Source organism: Theropithecus gelada, chromosome 13 (assembly GCF_003255815.1).
Source record: "Theropithecus gelada isolate Dixy chromosome 13, Tgel_1.0, whole genome shotgun sequence".
NCBI classification, from domain to species: Eukaryota; Metazoa; Chordata; class Mammalia; order Primates; family Cercopithecidae; genus Theropithecus; species Theropithecus gelada.
The window spans coordinates 93,455,725-93,471,113 of record NC_037681.1 but is presented as its reverse complement, the minus strand read 5'-3'; the positions used below and the strand labels follow the sequence as shown (position 1 = coordinate 93,471,113).

The 15,389-nt window shown below is 36.3% G+C and overlaps 1 protein-coding gene and 1 non-coding gene across 8 annotated transcripts in view; one reads left to right on the top strand and one right to left on the bottom strand.

Annotated features, from left to right (window-relative positions):
- EXOC6B (exocyst complex component 6B) overlaps window positions 1-15,389 on the top strand; it is a 721,163-nt gene that overhangs the window by 67,887 nt on the left and 637,887 nt on the right. The gene's annotated exons all lie outside the window — the stretch shown is intronic.
- On the bottom strand, window positions 2,716-2,780 carry LOC112605480. Its single transcript, XR_003115466.1, has one exon. It is a non-coding gene; the product is annotated as a small nucleolar RNA SNORD78 (small nucleolar RNA).

The following is a 15,389-nucleotide window of genomic DNA, read 5'->3' as shown; positions in this document are numbered from 1 at the left end:
ACAAAACAACACCAAGGTACTATACAAAGGAATGACAACAACAGCTCTAAATACAGGAAGGGGGAAATGGAAGTATACTCAATTAATTATAAAGAAAACAGGAAAAGAGGAAATAATTTATGTTAACACAATTACCTATATGACTAGATTTAACTCTGTTATCTTGCTGTTTGTTTTTTGTTTGTCTCATCTTTTTTTTTCCCTTTATTTCTCATTTCATATTCTCCTTAACTGAATTAGAACAACTAAATATTTTTAAAGATTCCATTGTTAGGTATAACTTCTTCGTGTTTTTTGTTTTGTTTTGTTTTTAGTGGTTACTTTAGGGTTTACAGTATGCATCTTTAAGTTATCGCAATGTGTTTTCAAATGCTATTACACGTCTTTATGTATAACATACAATCCTTAAAACAGTATATTTTCATTTCACCCATTGATCTTTGAATTATCGTTAATTACATTTTACTTATACACGTGTTTTGAATTCCATAGTTCATTATCATTATTTTTGCTTTGAACAAAATAATGTTTTTAGTTATTTTTTAAAAGAAATTTTAAAATAATAAAAATATTTTGTATGTTCCTGTATATTTACCAGTTTATTTGCTCCTTATGCTTTTGTGAAGATCCAGATTTTGAACAGATTTTATATTATATTTGCCTGAGGAACTTACTTTAACAATTTTTATACTACAGGTCTGCTGACAACAAATTTTCTAAGATTTTGCTTTGTTGATGGATATGTTTGCTGGGTATAAAATTCTTGATTTACAATTTTTTTTCCTTTAGCACTTTTCAGATATTTTTCCATTGTCTTCTTCGTTATATAATTTGGATGAGAAGTCTGCAGTCATTCTTTCTTTGTGTTTTGTGTGTTATTTTCTTCCCTCTGCTTTTGCTGTTAAGGTTTATTTTTCTTTATTAGTGTTTGTTAGCAACTCCAAGAAGCCTTTTCTGACTAATCCATTTCTGTACTGAACATTCCTTTATTTTTCATTGCTGTATCACCTAAGTGTAACAGATTTAAATGTTGTATTACTTTATACACAGGTTTTTTCTTTTCTTTTTTTTTTTTTGAGACGGAGTCTCACTCTGTTACCAGGCTGGAGTGCAGTGGCACCATCTCGCCTCACTGCAACCTCTGCCTCCCAAGTTCAAGCAATTCTGCTGCCTCAGCCTCCCAAGTGGCTGGGACTACAGGCACATGCCACCACGCCCAGCTAATTTTTGTATTTTTTGTAGAGATGGGGTTTTACCATGTTGGCTAGGATGGTTTTGATCTCTTGACCTTGTGATCTGCCCACCTCAGCCTCCCAAAGTGCTGGGATTACAGGCATGAGCCACCACGCCTGGCTTTTTTTCTTTTTTTTAAATTTGAGATGAGCAGTATATTGCTCAGGGTGATCTTGAACTCCTGGGCTCAAGAGAACCTCTGACCTCAGCCTCCTGAGTAGCTGGGATTACAGGCATGTGCTACCATCCTTAGCCATTGAACAGTTTTATAATTACCTTTCATTGTGGTTTCTTATTTCCTTACTAATTATAGTATGGGCACCCTCAAAGGAAGATACTCTTTTCTTTTTGTTTTTAGTAAGTTCTCAGTAAATAGATACTAAATGAGCCTATGGCAGGAAAATGCCCAAACCATATAACATAGCCAATATTGTTAAATTTCTGAGAAAACAGTGTCCATTTAATTTTCTGAGGCCATTTATTTTATTATTTAATAGTCAAATCTCTCTTGCCCTTTAAAAGTCTACTTTAGTTTGGTTCATTTTGAACATTAGAAAAAAAAGATGCTGCTACTTTCCCTCTTTAAATAAATAATCAAGTTACACTATAGATTGGAGAGCTAGAATGTGGTGGTGATATTTCATAACTTTGGGAGAGTGCCCTAAATATAACACTTCGGAGAAGTAATTTATTGGTAAGCAACTTTGTTTCTTCAACGATGATTGGGGTCATAGTAGGTCATCACTTTGTTGAGTTTAGAGTTCACCTATGTAGAATATCAGATTCTCTAAAGAAGTTACATAGCCCAAACAAGATTGATCTATTGATAATGGAAGAGTAATGAAAATGTACAGGAGGCCTCAGGTAGATATCTAATACATTTTAATCATACATCTTTTTTTTTTTTTTGAGACAGAGTCCTGCTCTTCACCCAGGTTGCAGTGCAGTGGCACAATCTTGGCTTACTGCAACCTCCTCCTCCTGGGTTCAAGTGATTCTCCTGCCTCAGCCTCTTGAGTAGCTGGGATAATAGGTGCACACCACCATGCCCAGCTAATTTTTGTATTTTTAGTAGAGACGGGGTTTCGCTGTGTTGGCCAGGCTGGTCCTGAACTCCTGACCTCAGGGGATTCACTCGTCTCAGCCTCTGAAAGGGTTGGGATTACAGGCGTGAGCCCCTCTGCCTGGCATCATATGTCATTTTTGAGAGAAGTGAAATTTGCTTTCCACCATTACCCATTGTAATTTCTTAATTCCTTGTATTGAACTAATGCAGTTTTAGTGGTCTCTGTTTTCAGAAAGGTGTCTCTTAACATGTTAAGCTTTATCTTAAAATATTTGTATTGTTGGTTTAGTTTTTCCTCAACTTTTATGATTTGAGTTTTGTTATCACTTGTGTTAAATTTTATTTTGATTGCTCTAGGACCATTTTTTCAAATAAATTCATGTAGATCAAGGTTGTTTCAGGTCTTTTTTTTTTTCTTCTTCAATGTTAACTTTGTCTACATGCTCATTTCAGGTCAGACATTTGATGAACATTATTACGTGTTTCAGGTTTTAGTCTTACCATTCATAGTATTAAAAATAAAGTCAACTTAGTATTATTTATGTAGATTAACATATAGTTGATTTCTTGATCTAAGTAGAAAGTAAAATTATTGAATAGAGTGGACACCAAGATGACTTCATGTAGAGACAGTTGAAAAAGTGAGGTCTTACTCTAAGTCTATGACTGTCACTAAACTAACACTGTCTTGAAACCTAGAAGGTTATGTATCAAAGCTTACTGTATGATATGCCAGGGCAGTTTGATGGGAGTATGATCCAGATCATTGGTTCTGGATGCTAACATTTGGAAATGATTTCTTTGGTGGAGCATCTATGACCTTGGAACTATGAATTACCTTAAAATTTCTTTTCAAGAGAAGAAGCATTTGAGAGGAAGAGTAAAGAAAATATTTTGTTTATAATTTGCTATAACAATGATTTAATACAGTTTAATATTAAACAGCTCTGGAGACCTAAAATTTATCTCAGTTGGTTTTCACTGGTGTTTCTGTCTGACACATGGTGTGAATCAACTGTCCTTGCAACTTGAAAGAGCAGAGAGTTCACTGAGGTAACTCCCTTGTTCTGGGAATTGTTTCCATTGTGCCTTCAAAAGGTAGGGACATGAAAAGCTTTGGCTTGTGACAAATTCTCTCCAAGTTGGACACAGTTGGGAGGCTGAATATTGGCTTAAGGAAGTGAGGTTGGTGGCTTTTTCTATTTCCTGGACTTTTTCTAAAGAATCAATATTAACTTTTTCAAGTCTCTACTTGACGTTATGTGATTAACAGTCTTCCCTGTTAAAACTGGAAACCAGCAAATCTCCGTTTAAATGTTGGTGCATGCCAGGGTTCTTCGGTTCTTCTTTCTTAGATTCTAGAGTTTTTTGGGTTTCTGCCCTTTCCCACACTGGAGTTTTTCTTTTGTGAAAATCTTTCTGTACCTACTTAACAAAGAGAAACATTGAAATGAAAAGTTGAAATGGCAAAGTCATTGTCCCAAAAGGTCTCACAAGACTGGAAAAATGGACCATAGTTAATAGTAGTAAATTGTAGATTCAGAGTATCAACTACCTGCATATAGCAATATAGAAAAGCACATGGAAAAATTTTATGACTCTGAGTTCAATATACAGCGTGATATGACTGTCAAAACTGCATAAGCATTAGTATTAGGCTGTTAATAGGAGCTAAGTAACAAGGTTAAAGGAGATGGGCCTTATTTGTCTACTTTGACCATGCTTGATTTAAAAATTGTTAATATTTATAGAATGTTTTCTGTATGCCAGGCACTGTTCAGAATTCTAACATTATCTCATTTAATCTTCACACAGCAACTGTATGAAATGGTTTCTGCCATTATCTGCATTTTGCTGATGTGGAAACTGAAGTATACAGAGGTTTAATAAACTTGCCCAAGATCACACAACTATTAAGTGGCAGAACTCAGGCTCAAATCCTGAAAGTCTGTATGTGAAGCCTGTGTTCTTGCTCACTGTGCTATACTGTCTTTGTTGTTACACTTAAAGAAAAGTGACTGCTGGAACATGTCCAGGGGGTAAAACTAGAATTGAAAGGCTGTTTATATGTAGAATAGTTGAATAATTTGAGATTGTTTAGTCTGGAGAGGGAAAAAAAGGGATCACGGACTTGTTCTCTCTGGTCTTTTTAGGGCAAAAATAATTTAAATGGTGAAAATTATAGAAAGGTAAGTTTTAGTTTTGTATAAGAACTTTGCAACAGCTGTTGAAATGGGATTCTTTGCCTTGCAGTGAACTTCTTTTTACTAGAGATGTTCCAGCAGAACCTGGACTAGTATTTATGGACATAGCTGGAAAATCTGTTATGTCTGTGAAATTGGACTGGATCATCTCTGAGGTTCCTTTTTTCCCTGTACACTTCAGTGTTAAAGAGAGTTTATTAAAATGGGCTAGTCTATACTGTCCTCAAACAAATGCTTCTAGAAAAAACACACAAAATTGTTTCCTAATGGAAACATGGCACCTATGATGTGAGAAGAGGGGGACCAGATTTATTTTCGTCTAAAATTTTTTTTTGTAAATAGCTTTATGATGTTTGTAGGGAGTTTTTTTTTTTTTTTTTGCATATCTTGTTAGTGGACTAGGAAGCAAAAGAAAGTGGCTTACTTTTTCAGTTGACAAATCAAGTTATTTACTAATAGATCAGATGTTCCATCATAATAACCTTTGAAGCTACTCTCTTCTTTCCCCTTCCCATTTGAGGGATAATAAAATAACATTAACTGATGGGTTCTGTAGTTGCAGTAGAAGGGATCTAGGAATCTGCTGCATCAATTCTTAAATTAAGAATTTCAGGATATCAAATGTATGTACTTTTTTTTTTTTTTTTTTTTTTGAGACAGAGTCTCACTCACTCTGTCACCCAAGCTGGAGTGCAGTGGTGCAAACATGGCTCACTGCAGCCTCGACCTGCAAGGTTCAAGTGATCCTCCCTCCTCAGCCTCCTGAACAGCTGTACCACAGGCACACACCATGATGCTCAGCTAATTCTTACAAGTTTTGTAGAGATTGGGATCTTGCCATGTTGCCTGGGCTGGTCACAAACTCATTGGCTCAAGCAATCTTCCTGCCTCGGCCTCCCAAAGTGCTAGGATTACAAGCATGAGCTGCCGTGCCTGGCCCATATATATGTTTTAAAACCATTTTGATATCATGATTAATTACAAGAGGAAGTTAGAATATGGAAAAGATACTAAATTTTAAAAATTCTGACCAGTGATCATTGCTTCTTGGGTTTGTGAGGGATCGATCCTGAGAAGGAGTTTTCATTTCATTTGTCAACCTAAAAAAGGAACTCAGAGAGACAGGCTGTTTAGAACAAAAGAGTTTATTTGGTAATAGCAAAGGTTTGCAACCTAGGGTGTACATGCTATGAAAATCATAGGCCCACATGAGGAAAACTAGGACAAACTGGGAATTTTTAAAGACAAAGAGAAATTTAGGCAAACTGCTTTGAAACAAAGCTCATTGATCTCAGGGACACATTGTAGGAGTTCGCACTAATTCATTTGGGGAGATAGCTGTTGCTGGGCAACTGTCCAGGTTTGAATGTCTTATCTGAAATACTGTAGGCCAGAGGAAATTCCTGTGATAATCTGTTTGCTCTGTTTACAAGTACTAACAAGATGTCCAGGTATTTCAGGAATGCAAGGGAGAGAGTTTCTTTATGGCCTTCCCTGACTTCAATTTGGTTAAATTTTGACATAAGTGACTCCATTTTGTTATAGTTAACCACTACATTATTGTTTTAAGCATTTTTTTCATTTTAGATAATTATTGAAAAATAGACTTCTAGTTACACTGAATTTTTGTTGTTGTTTGGTTTTCATTTTAAATAATATTTTATCGAGCATCTACTATGAACCAGGTACTGTTCTAGAGTCTTAAATGCATTTTATTTTTTCAGTTGGAAAAGCAATACATGTTTATTTAAGTAATAGATAAAGTAATACAGAAATAGAAAAAATTCAGAATTGCATCATCTAAACATTGTATTAGTTTGCTGGTTTTCTTTCTGTCCTTGATTATTTTTTATAGAATTGAATTAAAATATTTGGACATATTTAACTTTATATTGAATGTGTATATAGTTTTACATCTGTGTTTTTCACCTCACCTTCCTTCTTGCTCTCCTCTTCCTCTTCCATTTACTCATCTTCCTTTTCCTCTCCCTCATCCTGTTTCCTTCATTTTATTATCCTTTATATAACTGTGGCAACCTGGGAAAGGTAAATGCTTCTATGTACTGGCAATGTGAGAAAGGTTGCTTCATGTGAAAAATGATGATAATAACTTCTGCTACGATTATTTTTGGGGAATAAATGAGTTAATGAATATAAAATATTTAACAGGATTTGGCACATATTTAAAAAATGCTTACTTTTACTGCTATTTTATAATTTTGGGCTGAATTTAACCTTTAATGGTCTGTATGATATTGTGGTAATAAAATAGCCTAGATTAAATTACTGGGTGGTCAAATAATTGATCTCTGTTTTTGTGTGCTTTTCATGAGTTACTATTGTAAGTAACTTTTTTTTGCTAATGTTCTTGCGCCATCACTCCGAATTCAGAAATATATATCACAACTTTTTTCAGAACCATGATTAGGTATAAATCGACTTAGCTGTCCCACATGTTGTGTGGCTGGATTTCCCTACAGGCATCTATGATAATCATTTAATAGAATGCTTAATCCAGGCCAAAATAAAGTAATGAAAAATTGTGAAATACCAGGACATTTAGCATTGTCCTTTGTTCAGCTCCCTATGACTCTACATTACAGTGTCTAGGTTTGGCATGGGACTGATGTTTATCATTATGATACAGAGTTCTTGGCTACTTTTATATTCTACCAAATATAAATCTTTGACAGACTCCACCTGACACCCCCCCCGCCCACAGTTAAAAACGTCCCCCCCTTAGAAAAAGATTTTGCCAACAAAATGTTTCTCTCCTTTGAGAGTTAACTTTGTAATTTGGAGCATGTAACCATGATGTTTCAGAGCCGTCTAACTGTTTCCATTGTTGCAGCCTGATTGTCCATGGTTTAATCATCAGTAGTTAAGAAGTAAAGCAAAAAATGGCTCCAGGCTGCTCAGTACCATAAAAAATTTCCACCTGGAAGCAATTTTTTCTAAAAGCCCGTAGGGACTGCTGTCACCCTCCCCCTTCTGTTGGCAACAAGGGCCAGAAACATCAGTTCTCTTCAGAACCAGGTCTTGTTGCAGTTTAATCATATTCCTTCTCCTAGCTTCCAGAGAAGGTTAGAGGAGAGCTAGGGAAATAACAAATTATTGCCAGACACTACTCTCCTCCTATAATAGATTTCCTTTAGCCATCTAAATTTCTCCTTTTCTTCCTCTGTTTCTTTCTTTTTCTATTTAACATTTTAGCTGAAGTGCAAATTATTTGCACTGCTAGAACTTGAATTGACTTTTTGGTAAAAATATTTATTATTGAACTCTAGTGCTTCTCTTTGGGGAAAGTTGAAATGTTGAAACATTTTTGGGCACTGCTTTGGCTCTTCGTCACTTTATAATGCTTTCTCTGTGGGATACAGCCATTGTTCCAGGTGTAAACTCTCAAGGAACTCATGGTCTTATAGGGCAGATAGACATGTAAATAAATCATTACTGTATAGAGTGTTCACCGTAGTACCCTTTCAAAAATATGAACAAATAAACATTCCAAAGTAAAAGGACATTAACTGTGCTTTCCACCAGTGAATATCTTTAGTAGTGGTGCCCATTGATTTCTAGGCCCATTATCCTAATGTAACTTCTGGATAATACTAGGCATTTGTTCAAGAACTTTGAGGCAAAACAAGATGACAGTACTCCTGGTGAAATTTACCTCAAACCACATATGGCTTCATAGGTTCAAGACCAGTTCAAATTTATACAGTGTCAAAGTGAGAGCCAGTTGGTGAATGATTATACCATGACTGTTCAGGAGTAACTCTTATCCTATATCCTTATCACACACTCCTTATCAAGGATAGGGCTAGGTGCTTCAATAGATTTTGTTTCATCCTTAAAAATATAGATTTTTAAATATATTCCTTATAAAACTAGACTATGGGCAGGCACAGTGGCTCATGCTCGTAATCTCAGCAGTTTGGGGGGCTGAGGTGGGAGGATCGCTTGAGCCCAGAAGTTTGAGACCAGCTGGGCAGTATAGTGAGACCCCATCTCTGCTAAAAAAATTTTTAAAAATTAGCTTCGTGTGGTGGTGCATGCCTGTAGTCCTAGCTACTTAGGAGGTGGAGGCTAGAAGATCCCTTAAGCCCAGAAATTTGAGGCTGTAAGTGAGTCTTGATTGTGCCACTGTGCTCCAGCCTGGGCAACAGAGTGAGATACTGTCTCTAAAAAAAAAAAACCAAAAAAACCCCCAAAAAACTATTAAAAAATGAAATAAGTAGAACTAGACTAATACATGCTGCAACAGACTGTTATTGTAGATTAAATTTGGCTGGGTGTGGTGGCTCACACCCTGTTATGCCAGCACTTTGGGAGGCAGAGGTGGTAGGATTGCTCGAGGCTAGGAGTTTGACAGCACCCTGGGTAATGTAGCAAGATCTCATCTCTACCAAAACGAAAAAAAAAAAAAAAAGAAATTGGTCTCATTTGGGAAAAGATGCCTAATATCAGCAAGTAGGAGAAAAATAGTATTGAATTCGAATCTTTAAAGAATGGACTCATAGTCTTGTTTAGTGTAAATTCCTCCAGAGTATGCAAGCTTAAGCTCTTCATGGTTGCTTTGGTTTTATGAATAGTTTCTTATGTTCTACCTTGGTGGCTCACACCTGTAATCCCAGTACTTTGGGAGGCCAAGGTGGGAGGATTGCTTGAGCCCAGGAGTTTGAGACCATCCCAGGCAACATAGTGACACCTTGTCTCTACAAAAAAATGAGCTAGGCATGTTGGTGCCTGCCTGTAGTCCCAGCTACTCAGGAGGCTGAGGCAGGAGGATCGATTGAGCCTGGGATACAGAGTGAGACCCTGTCTCAAAACAAAAACAAAAACAAATCCTAAAAACTAAAAAGGTGAGGAGCTTCTGTATCAGGTTATAGTAGTTGTGTTAAGGAGAGATGTTTTAGGAAAGAGTTGACTTTTGAGCTGAACCTTGAGAGATGAGTAGGAATTTGCCAGAGAAGTGATGGTAAGGAGATTGCAGGCAGAGGGAATACATGCTACGCTCAAGGAACTTCAAGTAGAGTTGTAGAGTGAATGTGGGGAGTATTCAGAGATAATGCTGGACATGGAGGGGGTCTTACATACTATGCTAAGGACTTTGGACTTGATCCTGAAACAAGATCCTAAAGTTGTGTGTATGTGTGTGTATTTCTGTCTTTCAATTTCCGAGTACAAGGTCTCATTTAAAAAATTACTGTCAAAGAAGTATTGAAGATGAATTGTTACAAATATAAGGGGAAAGTGATAAAAACAAATGTTCAGAAGAGTGATGATAAGGACATGAGTCAAGGCAGTAGCTGGGTGAATAGGGAGGGGAAAGAGCATAGAAGAGCCATTATGGAATTAGAAACGATAGGTCTTGGTGACTAGTTATGAGGAGGTGTGAGGTGAAGTAAGGTGTCAAGGTTAACATACATATTTCTAGTTTAGGTAACTCAGTAGCTGGTGTTATCTTCAATTGAGATGGTGAATACTAGGAGCGAAATGTGGGTTTGGGTAGAAAGTTAAATAATTTTTTTTTTTTTTTAAATTCAAGAGACATGCCCCTTGCCGTATTATCTGGGTTGGGTTTAAACTCCTTGGTTCAAGAGATCCTCCCATTTCAGCCTCCTGAGTGGCTGGGACTATAGGTACATGCTACCATGCCCAGCTGAGTAGTTTTTGACATGCACGGTTTGTGATGTCTTTGAGGATGAATGGTGGTTAGGTATTCAGGTTTATAGGACTTGACAGAGATATATCCTGCTGTTATTGGTTTGGTAACCAGACTTGTTTAATACTAAGAACTGAGGTATTGATGACATCTCTGAGGGTGTATATATATATGAAGAGTGAGAAGAAATGATCAAGGAGGTATTCAGGGGTAGAGGGAAGAAGAAGAATTATTGAAGGAGACTGAGAATGGGAGAACCAAGGAGGAGTGTAATAGAAGCCCCGGGAATAGAGATTTTAAAAAGAGGGGATAGTTTGTGGTGGCACATACAGAAATGAAGTCAAGTAAATGATGAACTTAAAAGTGAATGTTTGATTTGACAATTAATAGTCTTCTATTGACTTTAGCAAGAATAGGTTCATTGTGAGTGGTATAGGTAAGAAACAGATTACACTGGTTTGAAGAGCAAGTGTAATTTGAGGAAATGGAGGCAGTAAGCGTAGTGTGCTCTTTTAAGATCTTAACTGAGAAAAGGTGGGGGGGGGAGAGAGAGAGAGAGAGAGAGAGAGAGAGAGAGAGAGAGAGAGAGAGAGAGAGAGAGAGAAAGGGAAGGGAAAGAATGCCAGAAGGAAATTTATCAGAAGAGAGATTTTCATTTAGTGCATTCTTTTTTCTTTAAAATGATGGGCTGTGTTGTTTTGTTAAGATGGGGGCATGTTTTGAAAGAAATCAGCTTCCCCCACCAAAGAAAGTATTGATGGAATAACCTTCCTGGAGTGGAAGAGATACGAGATTTTGAGAACACAGGATTAGTCTTGCATTGAGATGCCCTATCTATTTCATAGAGATAAGAAGGAACAAATATCACGGTAGACAGAGATATAGACAGACTTGTGTATTGGAATGCAAGAAGTTAAGAATATTTTGTGCCTAGTAAGCCTGAAGTTTTTAAATGTAATACATGGCAATACCATTTGTTGTGAAAGGCAGTTGTAGGATTGAGATTGGCATCTTAAAGAGAATGGTGACAATTTGGAAATGATGCTGTAGTAATGGAAGAATGAGCTGATAAAAGACATACCAAAAGTTTGCACGGGTCTAGGGGTCCATATATTTATATAATTAGCTCCATCACAGCAAGGTTCTGCACGCTACTAAAGTTTAGCTATGAAGAGAAGGGATAAATAGGCAGCCAGTTCTAAAAGTTTGCTAGATGTAACTGAGCAGAGATGGGGCTACTTTTGGTAAGGCTCATGGGTCTGTCTTTTTATTTTGAGGGTCACAACTTCATTACATCTTTTATCAATTCTGGGAACTTCTCAACTATTAAAAAAAAATTTACCTGTCTCTTATTTCTTACTAGAGCTCCCATTAAACCCATTGTATTCTCCATTCTCTTCGTTAGTGTTTTCCATCTTTCGTCTTTATGCATTTTGTAATTTTTATATATACACCTCCCAGTTAAGTATTTTCCTTTCCATTTCTTGTTTCAAATAACAGTTGTTATAGTTTTTATTCTAAAAGTTCTATATTTCATTTCAGGTTTATCTATTTGTAAACCAAAAATAAAATTTTAAGGCACCCCCACCATCTCAATGGACCCTTCCTGTCAGTCAAGGGCATTCCAGAGTTAACCTGAAAATCCAAGTCTGATGAGAAATATTTACAGTCTATTCTCCCCGCAGCCTGCTACTTGGAGGCTTCATCTGCATGATAAAATCTCGGTCTCTACAACCCTTTATTGTAACCCAGACATTCCTTTCTACTGATAATAACTCTTTCAGCCAGTTGCCAATCAGAAAAATTTTAAATCTACTTATGACCTGGAAGCCCTTCCCTGCTTCAAATTGTCCTGCCCTTCCAGATCATACCAATCTAAATCTTATATGTATTGATTGATGTATTATATCTTTCTAAAATGTATAATAGCAAGCTGTACCTCAGCCACCTTGGACACATGTCATTAGGACCTCCGAGGCTATGTCACAGGCATGTTCTTAACCTTGGCAAAATAAACTTTGTAAGTTGACTGAGACCTGTCTCAGATGTTTTGGGTTCATATATTCATTTTTGATAGTTTTTTTTTTCTTTTCTTGGTAATTCACTTTTATATTTCTTTAAACATCTTACACATTTATTTTTAATGTATATATATTAATGTTTAAGCCATTGCAAGCCTGATTTTGCTATTTGTGTTTCTTCTGATTCTTGTTTTTATACTTTGTTTCCTTGTATGTTTTATGACTGTTGATACTTAAGTTCCAGTTCTAAGGAGTATTATTTGTGAGAATTCCTAGAAGTATGGGTAAAGGTATATTTCTCTGCAGAAGATTTGCCTTTGCTTCAGTCAGTTATTTGAGGGTATTAACAACCATGCTGGGACTACTTTAAAAATAAGTTGTCAGTTGAGATTTCTCAGACCACAGAGGACTGATAGTATTAGTGTAGACCTCCCTTCTGTGAGAAGGCTGGCATGTGATTTTAATTATCATGGGAGTTTTCTCCTTCCCTCACCCAGAGCCAACACCAGATAGGCAAGTTTACTTGCAGTCTCCAAGTAAATGGGGAAGTTTATGGGGAAGTGTTTTTCTATTTTATCTTTTACTAAGGATGTATCTTGGGGGTATCTTGGCTTCATTCATTTGAAGGCCTCTGATTTGACTCCCCACCTTGTGTGGGCAATAGGCCATGTCTCTTTTTCTCTGTATGGCTATAAAATAGAAGCATTAGGTCAGAGGTGATTAGAGAGATTAGGTTAGAGGTGGTTAGAGGTGATTAGGAGTTTGATAGTAGAAATGTTTTTCACGTATCCAATCTTCCATACTGGTCATGGAGCTTCATCCTATTTTGCCTGCTTTGTTCTATATTATGTTTTAGGATGGAAACTATTCTGATGCCTTTCATCCATCCTCTTTCATGTACTTAATTGCTTATAGAGTTAAAGAGTTTTAAATTGTGGTCACTTTTGGCCATGGGGTATCAGCAGACAACTGCTTATGGGTGAAATTGGACCAGGAGTTGAATGTGGTATTGTTAGGTCTGGTTCTTTCTCAGAAAATTAGAAAAAGTTTGTGTGTGTGTGTATGTATGTATGTATGTGTGTGTTTGAGGTATGTATATGTATGTATGTGTCTCCCACATATATAGCATATATACTATATATAATACATGCATTTATATACATAATATATACAACATATACATCTACACATGAGGTTACTTACATTTATTAGGGTTTGATTCAGAGATTCTAGGAAACTTGCATGGTCTATTTTTGTTAAGTCCACATTAAATCTACATGCCTTAAGTGGATTATGACTATTCACTGCAGTGTTTCTACCATACTAGTGTTAACCATTAGTGGTTTGTCTTTCTTTGTTAATAGCTTAATGATACCTATCATTGGAACCATAATGATAATTTTAAGTGGGGAGACCGAAGTGTTCCAACAATTATTCATTTTTCTTGTTTCTCTCAGTAGAATCATGTTTCAATAATTAATACACAGTCTCTTAATATTTACACATCTCTTCAGAGTAATTATTTAATTAAATATGTAGGGTGGTGCAAAAGTAGTTGTGGTTTTGCCATTTTTTTAATGGCAAAAATTAAAAGTAATGGCAAAACCGCAATTACTTTCCCCTTTAATGGCAAAAATGAAAAGTAATGGCAAAACCGCTATTACTTTTGCACCACCCTACTAATTAATATCTTTTGTAAAGAATCTGGAAGTGTTTTATCAATATGCCCTAGATTCAGACTAATTATGTTGATGATAGATACTAAGTGAACCGGTCGTTTCATTTAGCTCCAACATTGCATGTTTAAGTGTTAAACTTAACACACTGAATTACATGCAGTGAAACCAGAGCTAACCTACCAAGTGTATTATAACTCCTAAACAATTGTATTAGTACTCTGCTTTCAGCAGTTTTCCAGGTTAGATTCATGACTATCACCAGGCTGCAGAGTTACTTTTTTATACCTTATCTTATAATTAGCAGCCACATTCATGATCTAACTTTTATCTGCCAGATTTCATGACCACCACTGAAAGATGCAATGAAATAAAATCTTTTTGCACTTAACACAATAGATACAAAGGACAAAGTGAAGCCACTAACAATCGTGTTTTGCCTTTATATCTTCAGTTACTGATAGTGATTACTTGTTCTAATAGTGTGACATTATCATAGTAGCAGTTATGGCAGTCTCTATGTTCTTAATTTGGAGTTTCCTTGTTTTCATTAGTTTATTTCCTAATAGTCTGTTGTTGATTTGACTGATGTTTTGTGACAGTTTCCCCTTCTCTACTTTCCTGTGGTATTTAACCAAAACCAGGTTTTAGTAGGCCCTTTGGCTAGGTGTCAATTGAAACTGCTCCACCCTGTTTTTATTCCTCTGAAGATAGCCATCATTGGGGTTCCCTTCCTGCCTTGAGAGAGATCTGCATCACAGCATTCTTTTGGTTATATGGGCTATCTTCATGTGAAGCCAGTTGGATACCTTGGTATCTTCAGAGCTGGAAAAAGGATTTGAATGTATTTGATCTCCTGTGGCAGTACAAAAATATTTGGGTATAATGTTCAGTTAGAATTCATTAACTAGCATATGCTTCTCCTGCCATTGATGATGATCTGATTGATTTGCTTCATCTTTATGCACTCAGAACATCCAGATTACAATAGTAAGGTTGGAATTAAACTGATAGACAAACTGAAGTAAGGAGAAGGGACTTTAAACTCTTTTTGACCTCCTGCAGTTTCTCTTTCAACATCATGCACAAATCTGTTTTTCCACTTTATTTTTAACATTTGGAATAAACAAAAATACTAATGATGCTTTTATGGAGCTTAATGAGAAGAAAATGTTTGAGGAATAAAACCATGACAGAAGTTTAAAAACATATATATGAAAAAGAAAAGACCAGAATAAACTCTGGAATTTTTCCTTGAATTAATCAAAAACAAAAACCGAAATGTTCAGTTCATTGTGTCTTGAAGTTCTCCGTGGTTCTGAAAACATCTCAACAGCTTTGTATCATGAGATGCACTTTTGCATCCACCTCTGAAACAACTAGAAATCCTCATCAGTTAGTCTCCTACCTTTCCTTCTCTTTCTCCATCTTCATCGTATATGGAGGACCTCCTCCGTGCCAGGCTGTGTGCCAGGAGGTGGAGATAAAATGGGTAAGACATAGTCTCTCCCCACAGGGAGA